The sequence below is a fragment of the Protomyctophum parallelum genome, assembly GCF_964188405.1.
Source record: "Protomyctophum parallelum genome assembly, chromosome: 10".
In the NCBI taxonomy this organism is placed as follows: Eukaryota; Metazoa; Chordata; class Actinopteri; order Myctophiformes; family Myctophidae; genus Protomyctophum; species Protomyctophum parallelum.
In genome coordinates this window covers 51,458,215-51,472,614 of record NC_139704.1, presented here as the reverse complement: position 1 = coordinate 51,472,614, position 14,400 = coordinate 51,458,215, and the positions used below count along the sequence as shown (strand labels likewise).

General features: G+C 43.1%; 1 long non-coding RNA gene across 1 annotated transcript; it reads right to left on the bottom strand.

Annotated features, from left to right (window-relative positions):
* Positions 1 to 1,699: 1,699 nt before the first annotated feature.
* LOC310865938 lies at positions 1,700 to 13,767 on the bottom strand. Its single transcript, XR_014569857.1, has 3 exons — positions 13,553 to 13,767; positions 4,729 to 4,820; positions 1,700 to 1,823 (listed from the first exon to the last, which is right to left on the bottom strand). It is a non-coding gene; the product is annotated as an uncharacterized lncRNA (long non-coding RNA).
* Between the last annotated feature and the right edge of the window lie 633 nt (positions 13,768 to 14,400).

Below are 14,400 nucleotides of genomic sequence, written 5' to 3'. Positions count from 1 at the left end.
TGCAATGTGTTGTGAGCTTGTAAATCTGCTATTTGTGTATAATGTTTTCCTCAGAATAGGGAAGCTGGGGTTCAAATGGTTAATCAGTTTATTGAAGACATCTATTCATAGTTTCAGCTCACCTTCAGCTTTAGAGACTCCTCCACTTGTTGACGTTGAACTTGACATTGTTGCGTCAGCACCTGTAGCTTCAGGCTGGTCTGATGTCACAGCTACTGTTGAGTTAGAAAAGAGAACTGAATTGTATAAGAAACCTGCTGTTTAACTGTGTTAAATAGCTCTATATTGTGACAGTAATCATTGCTATAGAGTGTGTTTAGTAACAGTGTTAAATAGCTCTATATTGTGACAGTAATCATTGCTATAGAGTGTGTGTTTAGTAACAGTGTTAAATAGCTCTATATTGTGACAGTAATCATTGCTATAGAGTGTGTTCATTAACAGTGTTAAATAGCTCTATATTGTGACATTAATTATTGCTATAGAGTGTGTTCAGTAACATTGTTAAATAGCTCTATATTGTGACAGTAATCATTGCTATAGAGTGTGTGTTCAGTAACAGTGTTAAATAGCTCTATATTGTGACAGTAATCATTGCTATAGAGTGTGTTCAGTAACAGTCTTAAATAGCTCTATATTGTGACAGTAATCATTGCTTTAGAGAACAACATGACAGATTGCAATGTGTTGAGCTTGTAAATCTGCTATTTGTGTATAATGTTCTCCTAAGAATAGGGAAGCTGGGGTTCAAATGGTTAATCAGTTTATTGAAGACTTCTATTCATAGTTTCAGCTCACCTTCAGCTTTAGAAACTCCTCCACTTGTTGATGTTGAACTTGACATTGTTGGGTCAGTGCCTGTAGCTTCAGGCTGGTCTGATGTCACAGCTACTGTTGAGTTAGAAAAGACAACAGCATTGTATAAGAAACCTGCTGTTACCAGGCAGTAATTAACTATTATCTGGCTATTAAACTGATGTTAAGTTATTACATTAATCTTTAGCAAGGTAATGAACTGTTATTGCAGCAGGGAAGAATGTACTAGTAGGTCAAGCGAGTACTCAAGTTCAAATGTTTCCAGAAAGCAAACATTATATTTGATTATTTCCTTGCTGTCTAACCACAATCTCCCCTTTGAAGTGTCTAAACACATGCCTTAGATGAGTGCACAATCTCCCCTTTGAAGTGTCTAAACACATGCACTAGATGAGCACACAATCTCCCCTTTGAAGTGTCTAAACACATGCACAAGATGAGCGCACAATCTCCCCTTTGAAGTGTCTAAACACATGCACTAGATGAGCACACAATCTCCCCTTTGAAGTGTCTAAACACATGCACAAGATGAGCGCACAATCTCCCCTTTGAAGTTTCTAAACACATGCACTAGATGAGCACACAATCTCCCCTTTGAACCATCTCTCATGTAAGACACTACAAAGAATTCCTCCTTTGGCCAGGGATAGACCGTATGAGGTTCACCTACCTTTGGCCATGTGTGGTAACCTGTGCAGTAGATCATTCCTGTGGATCTTCTTCAGAACATTCACCATGATCTGAGGAGCATGACCGGGGTAGCTCAGCACCATCAGATGAGCGATGCCCTTCTTGTTGTTCTTCTCAAGGAAGCACTGTGGGATTAGAACGTCTGGGGTTGGAAGCGGTGGGAGAGGAACGAGGCCTTCAAAGATATCAGAGAGAGGAACGAGGCCTTCAAAGATATCAGGGTGTTGCAAGTGAACCTTGAAGTCCTCGAACTCCCTGGCTTTCAGCTCCTTCAGAGTCTTCAAGATGAGTTCCTCAAGTAAATCCATGGTTGGTTCCTGGGGCAAATGGAGAGAGGATGTTAACATCTCAGCTTTGTTCTCTAAAGCCGTGTTCACATTGAAAGACACAATAATCATATTTCTAGTCACTTGAATGAAGTTCATTCAATCACTGCACATTCTATGGGAACAGTACGGAATTCACACAGGGTGACGTGTCTAGTGCGGTAGTATAGTAGCACAGATAGTGCATAGTTTGTAGATGGTGCATGTAGCATGCTGCTTTCTGCTTGCTACTCTCTGCCGCCGCCAGCTAGCCCCCCCCCCCCCCCCCCCCCCCCCCCAGTGTGAGCAGAGTGTGTAAGTCTCCTCCTGCTGGTACTTAGCCTCTCCACCACCAAGACTCCTGTAGTGCCCCCCCGTGGCCACGCATGGTAACTGGGTCTCTGAGACGCGGTGTATAGGCCCACCATTGCGTGGACATGCCCTGACGCCCGTCAACCCTGCCCCAGCTATGGGTAAATAGCTCCACTGCATTGTGGGTAAGCTTATTAGGCAAAGGCTAAGGGAGCACACCCTGACAGAAAGGCAATGTGCCAGAGGTGCACAACCGGCGGGCCTTGAAAGACCAAGGACCCGGCAGCCTCCTGCAGCCATGATGGGGGACTGGTCAAAGACCAAGGACCCGGCAGCCTCCTGCAGCCATGATGGGGGACTGGTCAAAGACCAAGGACCCGGCAGCCTCCTGCAGCCATGATGGGGGACTGGTCAAAGACCAAGGACCCGGCAGCCTCCTGCAGCCATGATGGGGGACTGGTCAAAGACCAAGGACCCGGCAGCCTCCTGCAGCCATGATGGGGGACTGGTCAAAGACCAAGGACCCGGCAGCCTCCTGCAGCCATGATGGGGGACTGGTCAAAGACCAAGGACCCGGCAGCCTCCTGCAGCCATGATGGGGGACTGGTCAAAGACCAAGGACCCGGCAGCCTCCTGCAGCCATGATGGGGGACTGGTCAAAGACCAAGGACCGGGCAGCCTCCTGCAGCCATGATGGGGGACTGGTCAAAGACCAAGGACCGGGCAGCCTCTGACCACGGTGAACAGTACCAGGACCTTACAACGCGTTGAAGTCTGGCGACGATGGGGTTCTGGTGACGGGAGCAGGTGCGAATGACCTGGAAGCTCTTAGCTAAGAACCCTGCACGTCAGCAACACAGGATATGGGTCGCTAACAGAACCCTGCACGTCAGCAACACAGGATATGGGTCACTAACAGAACCCTGCACGTCAGCAACACAGGATATGGGTCACTAACAGAACCCTGCACCATAGGCGGAGCTTGAAGTTGACGCTGGGGGGTGCGACTGCTTGGCCATCTTCCAGCAGAAGACTAAGTATAAGACTTCATGGATGCACCCTCGTTCCAAACATTGGCACCTGATAGATTATATCATAGTGAGGCGTAGTCAGTGTTGTACCCGAACGCGTTCAAAGAACGATCGTTCACGAACTCGTTCATATTGTGGGTGAACGTGAACTGAACATACTGTATTTCTGTTTGATGAACGTCATTGTGAACGCGTTCATTTCTGGCGTGTGTGAACGTCACTTTTTCACGTTCAACTTTCGTTCCAGAGTGAGTGTTTCAATAGAGGCTTCCAGGCGAAATCCCCGGCACTAAAACACACCCTAAACATGCCTTAATATCTAGTGGAAAACCCACCAATAAGTCCCTATCCGACACAAATTAACTAATCTTTCTCAGCCGTCACTGGAGCGCGCATCTAGCTACTGCATGATGATCATGCACGCTGACAGACAGCACGCAGACAGACAGCACGCTGACAGACAGCACGCTGACAGACAGCACGCTGACAGACAGCACGCTGACAGACAGCATGCTGACAGACAGCACGCTGACAGACAGCATGCAGACAGACAGCACGCAGACAGACAGCACGCAGACAGACAGCAGACACGGTCCCAAATCCTAACACAAACACTGAGGAAACCTGTTGTTGTTTGATTAAACATAATGTGCCACGAAAAATAGCTTAGTTGGTTATTATCGCGTCGAGGAAGTACGTGTCCATAATATCGCCACGAACGGCCAACAAAAGACATCTCTCTTCCACAGTGAATGAAGCGCAGTGATGCCTGATTTATTCTTCCTCGTACAATCATGTGTTCCGTGCTGAAAATAGCTGATATACAAGCTCACAACGCGTCGCGTCCGCCGTCCGGACACGTTGTGAGCTTGTAGATCAGCTATTTTCAGCATGCGGAGATGCAGACTCTGAGAACATTCAGAAACTTTTGCCTTCACAATAAAAGCATGCACGTTGTCACTTTATTAATCCCAAAGGCCTTCATTTGGAATAAAGTCTGCGGTTTTATATGGCTATGGGCTGTGGCAATAATAATAATAAAACTAAATAAAACTATAATAGTTATTTTTTGGAACGATGAACTTTAGTTCAAATTTTTTAATGATGAACTATGAACGGAACTAGTTAATTTAAAAAAAAATGAACTGTGAACTGAAATAGTTCCTAAAAAAAAAACGTTGGAGGATGACCGTAACACCGATAGAAGTGGACGTCATCATCGGATTTGATGGACAACCATAAACAAAGCGTGTGTGTGTGTGTGTGTGTGTGTGTGTGTGTGTGTGTGTGTGTGTGTGTGTGTGTGTGTGTGTGCGCGTGTGTGTGTGTGTGTGTGTGTGTGTTCTAGTTGCCATGTATATTTCATAATCTTCATTTATTTGACATTGTAATGTATCAGCAAAATATTTAGGTAAAATATAACAACTTCAGATACAATAATGCAATATTTGATTAACAACTGATCTCTCTGAATTCACCACCAATACTAATGTCTGCGTCGTTCTTACAGTGAGTTTCTACAATGTATTTTTTAAACCCTAACTTCAGTTAGTTTGGAGAGTAAATAAACAGACCTCGTGACGACTCCATCCCCGTGATCTGCTCCTCCCCATCTTGATGTCGTCCTTGCTGCTTCTTCTTCTTCTTCTGCTGCTGCTGCTTCACGCTGACAGACGACAACAACAACACTTAAAGCGCAAATAAGATGCATTTTAAAACTGCTTTTAATATTTAATATCATATTGTCCATGTCCCTCAAAGTTATTTCTAATGGTTTGAGCCTCAATCACCACTCTGATATAACCAGGCCTTGTCATTTCTTTCTGGACTTTGAAAGCAGTTTTAGCTGCAGTACCACAATGTCCTGAGGTGGTGGGGGCGCTGATATGCAGATTATTTAATATTTGAGTCATTTTAATACTGACGCTAGGTCAAAACAGGCTTGTTTCCATTCCATGGCAGCTTGGGAAATCAACAATGGCCGACATTGTGAACAAAGTAGAAATGCAAATTTGGAACTGAAGACTGAAGAAGAGGAGGAATTATACAAAGTAGGGTGACATTAATGACATCACGATGAGACCAAAATCAGTTGAGCTGTTCCTGAGAGCAATTTCCATTAAAGGACCACTTCACCACTTTTTAACCTATCTTCATATAATAGGTCCTCACTAATAATCATGAAAAAAATGGTGCAATTTTCTTCTACTCGGTCTGTGTCTCATAGGAGGGCTGTGGGCACTTCACAAACCGTCTTCCAGTGACATCATCGATGGGGAATACAAGCTAATAGAAACTGCAGGCTTTCTAGTCCTGAAAAGTTGCAATGCGAAAATGGAAGCCATCGTTCTCACGATAATGAAAATCGAAATATTTTTGTAAAAAGATCTTTGTTTAAAAAAAAATCTGCCTAATGATGATGTCACTGGAAGACGGTTTCTAAACTGCCCACAGCCGTCCTATGAGACACAGACTGAGTAGGAAAAAATCGTGCCATTTTTTCATGATTATTAGTGAGGACCTATTATATGAAGATAGGTTGAAAAGTGGTGAAGTGGTCCTTTAAAGCACCTGATATGATATGAAAGCCTGATTGTTCAAAATTGGTTATTTGTGGGGAGAGAAAACACACATGGGAGTAGGGGTGGGTCCCGAAACTCAGGACCAAGTATGTACCGAACCGAATGTGCCTGGGTACCGGGTACCCATTACAATAATTCAATTTCGGTTCTCTCTATCGGTTCTTACAGACACGCGGTCACACGCTATTTATTTAGCCAGCATGGTTCTTGCAGAGATCCAGACAAAATATTCAAAAGCTGACTCTGCAGGATTATTTGTACTATATATATATATATATATTGTACTTTTACTCACACTATTTATTTGAAAACTTTAGTTACTAGTTACTTTGTAGATTTGGATTATTATTACAAAACATACATTACCCACTTCAGCCCTATATACATTTATATATACATTACCCACTTCAGCCCTATATACATTTTGGGCATTTGAAAATAGCCAATCTACAACCTCACCATGTGTCACGGTGCGACGGATTGTGAGCTTGTAGATTAGCTATTTTCAAAAGATTATTATACATCTGGAAAGGGGACATTCTGCACAATGAGTACTTTTACTTTTGGTAGGCCTACTGTAAGTACATTTTGAAGCCAATACTTTTGTATTTTTTCTTAAGTACATTTTGAATTCCACACTTTTAGTTCTAACAGAATATTTATATGTTGCAGTATTGCTACTTTTACTTAAAGCTGCTAGGAGCAATACTACGGGGTCAAAGGGAGGTTTGGGGCTACCCCAGCATGCTCTTCCTGGAACTGGAACAGACTACGCAACTCTGAAAAGGGAACTTATGTTGTGCAAACGAAACAGACCTGCATGCCACTGTGTCGAAACACATGAAGACATACGAGAAAGCATTTCCTGTGTTGCACCAGGAAGGGCAATTGGGTTAGCATACTGTTGGTCAAAGAAGGAGAAGATGATGATAGCATAGTTTTCTATGCATTTCGGGGGGTTCTGTCTGCCCACCTTAGTGGGGCTGGCTAAATCCGGCCCTGGTGTGTGTGTGTGTGTGTGTGTGTGTGTGTGTGTGTGTGTGTGTGTGTGTGTGTGTGTGTGTGTGTGTGTGTGTGTGTGTGTGTGTGTGTGTGTGTGTGAAACTGAGTATGCACATGCCCCCGCCCCCTACACACACATTTTACACCGAGTGGACACGCCCCCACCCAACAAGCACACAAACACACACACACACACACACACACACACACACACACACACACACACACACACACACACACACACACACTTTACACCGAGTGGACACGCCTCCCCCCAACAAGCACACACACACTCACACACACACACACACACACACACACACACACACACACACACACACACACACACACACACACACACACACACACACACACACACACACACACACACACACACACACACACACACACACACACACACACAGTCTCTCACTCTAAAGCCTGTGAACCTGCCTCAGTGAATCAAACTGTAATGCAGAACAAAAAGGGAAATAAAACATATCCGACTCAAACTTGCATGAGCTCAGTTTGGCTTTTCTGGCCTTTATCAGTTGATCTAAACCAGGGCTACTCAACTTAAGATGGCTCAGGGGCCACTCAGCAAAATACCACAAGTCCAAGGGCCGCAAGCCCAAATAATGTTGGTCCTAAAAATGTAGGAAACACACAGAAAACGGACTACATTTCCATCTAGGAAAGGCCAAACCTCATTGAACAAAATTATTGTCATGACATGGAATGATTATTAATAAAATTAAGTTACAAAATGAGGCTTTTATTCTCAAAATGTGATGAGAACATGAACAGACTACTGTTGCAAATAAATCAAATATCAGAGATAACCAAGAGGCCAATACTACTGAAATTAATAAGTCATATCACAGTCTCATGCACTGGTAGCCTACACATAATAACATACCTATAAATTACAGTTTGGGAAACAAACATGTTTCCTACTTAATGGGTTCAGGCTCTCTGGATATAATGACTCCAAATCAAGAATCAGGCTTCATTCACCAAATGTGAATTAGTAACAGTGCAACAATGTAATAAGTGCAATAAGTCATTGGCTGATTGGCTTCAGTCAGTGGCTCACACACACAACAGAGAATCATGAATATCTTCCAGTGACATTCAGTCACACTTTTCTTTACTAATTACTGCCTACAAATTAAAACGAATAGTTTCATGAATCAGGTTTGATTTGGGCGACATCTGTTAAAGAGGAGGCAGGAGAGAGACGACATACATCGGGGACGGTAAACAGTGAACGCCACAACTACGTGACGAGATAGCCCTGAAACATGACTGTCATGATAAGCAACTACAGCCCGTTTTACGCGGTCGCTACATTAACAACCAAAACGTATATATAAACATTCCGATTTCAAATATAAAGAACTCACAATTTGTTCCACGGGTGTTAGTTAGTTGCTGCCCAGCGATTAGCATCGCTGCATCCCGCGTTGTTTAATAAAAAGCATTTTTATCCGAGCGCCCCGGCTACTCTTTTCAAACGGGGTTAGTTTGGGAAATCCACAGTTGCACACCGGGAGCGCACTCGCCTATTAGTCTGTATTGGCAGGGCGGTCAGCGTACCTATATCGAACACACCGAGTGCCACCCTCCTCCCGACCGATAGGGGCGCGTAGTTGAAAGCCAATGGCAAAATAACAGCTCGGATAAAAAATGCTTTTCATTAAACAACGCGGGATGCAGCGATGCTAATCGCTGGTGCAGAAACTAACTAACACCCGCGGGACAAATTGTGAGTACTTTATATTTGAAATCGGAATGTTTATATATACGTTTTGATTGTAAATGTAGCGATCGCGTAAAACAGGCTGTAGTTGCGCCTTGACTCATGAACCATGGCTACGTGACGAGAGAGAGAGAGAGAGAGAGAGAGAGAGAGAGAGAGAGAGAGAGAGAGAGAGAGATGTGCACATGCACCCTCTACACTGTCTACAGTGTGTGCTTAATGTAAATCGCTCTGGATTAAGAGCGTCTACTAAATGCCTAAAAAGGCCCGCCACCGCTCGATTGGCAGAAGGCTCTATCCTGATTGGATGAAGGCCGGGCCACCCAGCCAAAAACAAAACCTATGTTTTTTTGACCCCAAGGGTTAACTGGGGACAGGGAGGAAATCCTTATATGGTCAGCACACTCTATAGTAGGGATTATCACAACAAAACAAAAAAGAGGTGATATTTGAATTAAGTGAAAATATACCTTTAATAGAATAAACACTGTCTTCAAATGCAGTGAAATATAGTTGAACCAGCAACATGTCAGCCTATACAGCCTTCATCAGGCTATGTTTATATTTAAGACGATTAAAATATTAAATGTTTGTGACATTTTCTTCAAAAGATCAGGACTAAAAATAAATCCTTAAAACACCAAGATTAAATATGAATCCTCCTCTTATTGCATTAATTCCATATTTTTCCATTAAGAGCCACAATCCAAGTTCCATTCAATTCCATTCAAAGTAGCTTTTGAGAAAACACACGCTTGCATTGACAAGGAAACACACGCTTGCATTGACACACACACACACACACACACACACACACACACACACACACACACACACACACAACTTGTGTGTGTGTGTGTGTGTGTGTGTCAGTGCAGCAGGCATAACAGGTGTGGGTGTGTCAGCGTGCAGGTATGGTAGAAACTGAGTATGCGCATGCCCCGCCCCCTACACACACATTTTACACTGAGTGGACACGCCCCACCCAACAAGCACACACACACACACACACACACACACACACACACACACACACACACACACACACACACACACACACACACACACACACACACACACACACGGTTATAATAGTTTTGGTTTTTTCATTATAGTTTAGTTTTAGTTAGTTTTGACATATTTTTTTCTAATTCAGTTAGTTTAGTTTTAGGTCACATTCATACCATGAGAGCTTTGCTGCGATTAAAACGAATCCTGCTGCGCATTGTCAGAAAGTGCGCTTCGTTGAAGGCTCATTCGAATCCTAATGCGCAGCAAATAACCGCATTTTACTCCGCCCAAAAACGTGGGTTTCGCTTCGCTTCAAATCGCACTTGACTACGATTCGGTGCAGGTGTGAATGCAATCCGCAGTAAATAAAGGAGATTAAGCAAACATAATGTGGCGGGTGAGGAGCTGAACACAGTTGGAGACGGAGAAGGCATATTTTACGCAGCGCAAAGATGTCCCGTTATAGACGTGGTCGAATAAGGAGACTGAAGCCCTGATCGAAATGAGGACGTGTACATTAATCAATTGCTTAAGAAAACACATAAAAACACTGCAGTGTATTATAGCCTACATCATATTCTGTCTGTCTGTCTGTCTGTCTGTGCGTGCCGTAAACATGGAGTGCTGTCACTGTGTGGGACTGGGGAGTTATATCAGTGCGCTCATGCAGCGCTGTGCCTCCATGCCCAAAAGAACAGTGTGTGGCGGCTGCGTGCGTAGAGAGAGAGAGAGAGAGGGGGGGGGGGGGGGGGGGGTCCCAGACGGCACGACACATGCACGTTATGAGTGTAATTTTATCACCATAGATTTCACTGTTTGGCTATAGTTTATGAATGGAACACATTGATAAAGGTCCCCCCTGCTGTGTAGGCTATAGTTTATGAACGGAACACATTGATAAAGGTCCCCCCTGCTGCGTTTCCAATTGCTGCGAATGACAGTGTGAAGGCAAACCGCAGCCAATTAAATATGCAAGAATTCCATTTCCCCGCCCATACGGATCTGAGTCTACCGAAGTATTAGGTAAGAATCTGACCTTAGAGCGGGTTTGCTAGTTTTTATTTTGGTGAAAATGCTTAGTTTTAGTTTTAGTTTAATTTAGTTATAGTTTGTTTGTTTTTCGTACGTAAAACTTGTTTGAAAAATGAGGACATTAATGGAATGAATTTAAAAGGATTATATTATAAATATCCGAAAGGCATAAATATTGATAAAAACTAAAAGTAACCCATTCTGGGCGGGAACCCCTATTGGTATCTTACAGTATGTACAGTATTCAAAAGTGTAAATTTTTTGATGCTGCTATATAAATATTTGAAGTTTTTCAGAAACCTTAGGTCAGGATTTAGAGGCGTTTTTAGAATCGGCCTCAGGCCTAAATGGGCTAATGGTGTTTTGTCTATAATTTCAGTTAGTTTTGAGGACACACAATAAATACAGTTTCAGTTTAGTTATCGTTTTTTCATTTATTTTTATTTTTTATTAGTTTCAGTTAACTAAAATGTTTTTTAATTCTAGTTTTTTTTGTTAGTTTTAGTTAACTATTATAACATTGACACACACACACACACGCACACACACACACACACACACACACACACACACACACACACACTTTACACTGAGTGGACACGCCTCCCCCAACACGCACGCACGCACACACACACACACTGAGTGGACACGCCTCCCCCCAACACGCACGCACACACGCACACACGCGCACACACACACACACACACACACACACACACACACACACACACACACACACACACACACACACACACACACACACACACACACACACACACACACACACACAGTCTCTCACTCTAAAGGCTGTGAACCTGCCTCAGTGAATCAAACTGTAATGCAGAACAAAAAGGGAAATAAAACATATCCGACTCAAACTTGCATGAGCTCAGTTTGGCTTTTCTGGCCTTTATCAGTTGATCTAAACCAGGGCTACTCAACTTAAGATGGCTCAGGGGCCACTCAGCAAAATACCACAAGTCCAAGGGCCGCAAGCCCAAATAATGTTGGTCCTAAAAATGTAGGAAACACACAGAAAACGGACTACATTTCCATCTAGGAAAGGCCAAACCTCATTGAACAACATTATTGTCATGAGATGGAATGATTATTAATAAAATTAAGTTACAAAATGAGGCTTTTATTCTCTAAATGTGATGAGAACATGAACAGACTACTGTTGCAAATAAATCAAATATCAGAGATAACCAAGAGGCCAATACTACTGAAATTAATAAGTCATATCACAGTCTACAAATAATAACATACCTATAAATTACAGTTTGGGAAACAAACATGTTTCCTACTTAATGGGTTCAGACTCTCTGGATATAATGACTCCAAATCAAGAATCAGGCTTCATTCACCAAATGTGAATTAGTAACAGTGCAACAATGTAATAAGTGCAATAAGTCATTGGCTGATTGGCTTCAGTCAGTGGCTCACACACACAACAGAGAATCATGAATATCTTCCAGTGACATTCAGTCACACTTTTCTTTACTAATTACTGCCTACAAATTAAAACGAATAGTTTCATAAATCAGGTTTGATTTGGGCGACATCTGTTAAAGAGGAGGCAGGAGAGAGACGACATACATCGGGGACGGTAAACAGTGAACGCCACAACTACGTGACGAGATAGCCCTGAAACATGACTGTCATGATAAGCAACTACAGCCTGTTTTACGCGGTCGCTACATTAACAACCAAAACGTATATATAAACATTCAGATTTCAAATATAAAGAACTCACAATTTGTCCCGCGGGTGTTAGTTAGTTGCTGCAAATGCGTTGTTTAATAAAAAGCATTTTTATCCGAGCGCCCGGCTACTTTTTTCAAACGGGGTTCGTTTGGGAAATCCACAGTTGCACACCGGGAGCGCACTCGCCTATTAGTCTGTATTGGCAGGGCGGTCAGCGTACCTATATCGAACACACCGAGTGCCACCCTCCTCCCGACCGATAGGGGCGCGTAGTTGAAAGCCAATGGCAAAATAACAGCTCGGATAAAAAATGCTTTTTATTAAACAACGCGGGATGCAGCGATGCTAATCGCTGGTGCAGAAACTAACTAACACCCGCGGGACAAATTGTGAGTACTTTATATTTGAAATCGGAATGTTTATATATACGTTTTGATTGTAAATGTAGCGATCGCGTAAAACAGGCTGTAGTTGCGCCTTGACTCATGAACCATGGCTACGTGACGAGAGAGAGAGAGAGAGAGAGAGAGAGAGAGAGAGAGAGAGAGAGAGATGTGCACATGCACACTCTACAGTGTGTGCTTAATGCTCTGTCCGCTCTGCCCCGGGAACAAGATGTGCACATGCACCCTCTACAGTGTGTGCTTAATGTAAACCGCTCTGGATTAAGAGCGTCTACTAAATGCCTAAAAAGGCCCGCCACCGCTCGATTGGCAGAAGGCTCTATCCTGATTGGATGAAGGCCGGGCCACCCAGCCAAAAACAAAACCTATGTTTTTTTTACCCCAAGGGTTAACTGGGGACAGGGAGGAAATCCTTATATGGTCAGCACACTCTATAGTAGGGATTATCACAACAAAACAAAAAAGAGGTGATATTTGAATTAAGTGAAAATATACCTTTAATAGAATAAACACTGTCTTCAAATGCAGTGAAATATAGTTGAACCAGCAACATGTCAGCCTATACAGCCTTCATCAGGCTATGTTTATATTTAAGACGATTAAAATATTAAATGTTTGTGACATTTTCTTCAAAAGATCAGGACTAAAAATAAATCCTTAAAACACCAAGATTAAATATGAATCCTCCTCTTATTGCATTAATTCCATATTTTTCCATTAAGAGCCACAATCCAAGTTCCATTCAATTCCATTCAAAGTAGCTTTTTGAGAAAACACACGCTTGCATTGACAAGGCAAGAGTCAAAATAGAAAAGTGCGGAAAGTATATTCAGTTGGAGGAGGCACACACACACACACACACACACACACACACACACACACACACACAATCTCTTACCTGTGCTCTGGTGCTGCAGTTTGAAGTGGTGTGGCCGAACGGATTGCGGAGCGGTCTTGATACCAGAAGCGGTACCGAATCAGCGGTCCGACACGTTAAAATGACCACCGCTGAAGTGCCCTTGGACAAGGCATTGAACCTCTACCATGAAATGTTCTATGAAATAAGCAGGGCCTGGCTGTAAACAAGTATCTGATGCTTAGGCCAGTTACCCTGCATGGGTAAACATAGTACCTTTGCTTTCGTGTGTGTGTGTGTGTGTGTGTGTGTGATCAGTGCAAGTCTTTCTTTTATCTGTGCTCTGCTGCTGCAGGTTGAAGTTGTGTGTGTGTGTGTGTGTGTGTGTGTGTGTGTGTGTGTGTCAGTGCAGCAGGCATAACAGGTGTGGGTGTGTCAGCGTGCTGGTATGGTAGAAACTGAGTATGCGCATGCCCCCGCCCCCTACACACACATTTTACACTGAGTGGACACGCCCCACCCAACAAGCACACACACACACACACACACACACACGGTTATAATAGTTTTGGTTTTTTCATTATAGTTTAGTTTTAGTTAGTTTTGACATATTTTTTTCTAATTCAGTTAGTTTAGTTTTAGGTCACATTCATACCATGAGAGCTTTGCTGCGATTAAAACGAATCCTGCTGCGCATTGTCAGAAAGTGCGCTTCGTTGAAGGCTCATTCGAATCCTAATGCGCAGCAAATAACCGCATTTTACTCCGCCCAAAAACGTGGGTTTCGCTTCGCTTCAAATCGCACTTGACTACGATTCGGTGCAGGTGTGAATGCAATCCGCAGTAAATAAAGGAGATTAAGCAAACATAATGTGGCGGGTGAGGAGCTG